We start from the raw sequence: 2,462 nt of genomic DNA, 5'->3' as shown, positions 1-2,462 counted from the left end.
GGGGGGGGGGGGGGGGTTGTATCGCGACGCGAAGCGCAGTCTCTTGTTCCCCCCCCCATCCCCCCTCATCGAGCAGTTGATATCCCATACCCACTCGCCTTTCTTACCGCAACTCGTCCAACCCCTTTTCCCTCGACAAATATTGTACCTAGATAGAACCCCCTCTGCCACACCCCAATCCCATCGTGCACCCGTTTTACTTTTTGCCAGCAGCATCCGAGATGGCGGTAACTGGAGAGGGGCACAAACAAGAAACGCACACAGCAGACTCGAGTCTGAAAAATCACCCTTGCAGCTGTTGCGGTGCCGCCCTTGTAGACCTCCCCCTCCCCCAACTCGAAAGAAAGTGGCGCAAATAAAACATTATATGCGAGGCCCGAATGCTTCATATATGCCTGCCTCCTCCGCCCCGGGGAAAAATGTATACACATTTACATAGGAGCGGCCACGTGCGCTCACAGAGCGTGAGCGTCCACCTTTTTCAGTCGATAAATAAAGCGTGGCGGAATTTGTCTGCCTGTTAATTTGCTAGCAAATTTGCTAGCAAATTTTTGTCCATTGCCTCTTTCCATGAGATGCATCTGCTGTTTGCACATTTTTCAAGATGTAGTTTTGAATCCAGACGCTAGTAACAAACTTGTATGTTAACTTGGATGAATTTTTATTTTGTCCAACTGCACGAAACATTTGCACAGCGTTATCCCCTTACGTTTCAGCCTGATGATTCCCGAGTCGGTGTAACCGGGTGTTTCAGAGCGGACACTTGGTGTTGCGAGCAGATTGCATACTCACTGCGGCCGCTGGGAGTAAATATGGCGCGTCTTACGGGCGAAAGGAGTGAACCGATAACACATTATTCCTAAAGTATGCGCCTAAACTCTCGGGCTCTACCACGTACTTGAGGGCTTTTGCTTCCCTCTCAGTTCTAGAGAGACATTATTTTCTTCACGAGAGAAAAGAAATGCTGTGCAGAGAGAGAGAGGGAGAGAAGGCCGTGCTGGGCGCCGCGATACCCCACCCCCAGGGGCGTTAGCGGCGGTCTGGAGCCCACCGCTCGCCGTGATAACACATTGTCGCACCTTACAGCCAGGCCCACCACCCGGGCCGGGCCCCACCCGTGGAGGCTGGCGGCTAGCTTTGTGTGGACTGCACTTGCCAAGAGCCGCCGCCATGTGCAAGCCTGTTTACCCTGCTCCTTCCAGGTGGGCTGTCCAGGCCAGGAGGAGAGGGGAGGAGGGGCATTCACTGTACAGACGCCATGAATGACTCACGGACTGAGAGCTTCACGGCAGCCAAGAGTCGCGCCGCCGCAACAGCAGCAGACGACGTTAAATTTGTCGCGGACATGATCACAATCGAAGCTTTATCGCGTCATGAAGATGCAAATGAATTCTAAAGAGAGCTGATCGTGTCAACCAGGAACAGTGAGCAGGGCGGAGAAACGCAGGAAACAGGAAATGGGCTATCAAAATAACCGAATGAGGATTATGCGCTCAAAGCACATTTTACCGAGTCTGATAGTATACAGCCGCATAGACGTGCGGAATGAGAAGATCAAAAGCGGAAGTCAGAAATGACCGTAAGGAAAATTATCCTGCGACTGATTATTTAGTTCGGGCTTTCGGCGGCCAGGGCCGGGAAACGGAGCTCGAGGCATATTTTGTACCCCAACTCATTAGTGTTTCAGTGAGCCCACAGTGAAATCACATGATTTTGCAGAACTGACTGCTTTTATCCGTCTCAAAGGTCCATCGATGGTGGTTAGGTTGTTTCATTTTGAGGGGTCAGGACGCCAAATTTTCTGAAGTGAGGTTTTTCTGAAAGTTTATTTCATGCTGATACTCATGGAAAAAACCCGGGGGCTGTGCGATGAAGGGAACCCGGCGCAACCCGCGCTCAAAGTTTTTTGGGTGTTTTGGCGGGTATCACGACCGACACGTTCTCGGGCCCGCTGTGCGGCTGCGGCGCCGCCGCCGACCGCGCCCGTTCCTGTGGTGACTAGAGCTCTGGACAACTTATCTTGGCAGAAAGATTTCAGTCCGCGCCAGAAGTGCAGGCCTACCCGAGCCTACCTGCAGCCCGAAAGCGCACCATGTGGCCCGGGCGAGCCGGGGCCCTGGCCGGGGGTGGCCTATTGTCTGGCGCGGGGACCCGCAATAGGCTCCTGAGCGGACTGTATTTCTTTTGTTCTCCGGGTGTGATCTCCGATGCAACTTTCTGCCAAGATAAGTTGTCCAGAGCTCTACCTATGGTATGTACTTCCTATCGGACATGGTCCGACCCGCCCTCCCCACCCCTCTCAGGAGCCAGGGCGTAAGTACTCAAAAACCAGGTACCTCGCTCTAGACCGAGTACCGTTGATGATATGGGAACGCCACCAGCGCGGAAAGGTAGCCGGACCGAAGGGCTATCGAGCCCCGAATAGCGAGAGCATAACGTTTTCCTGCGTCATAGCAAAAATG

The sequence above is a fragment of the Frankliniella occidentalis genome, unplaced genomic scaffold (assembly GCF_000697945.3).
Source record: "Frankliniella occidentalis isolate FOCC.00 unplaced genomic scaffold, Focc_3.1 Scaffold218, whole genome shotgun sequence".
NCBI lineage: Eukaryota > Metazoa > Arthropoda > Insecta > Thysanoptera > Thripidae > Frankliniella > Frankliniella occidentalis.
Note: the sequence above shows the minus strand (reverse complement) of the source record.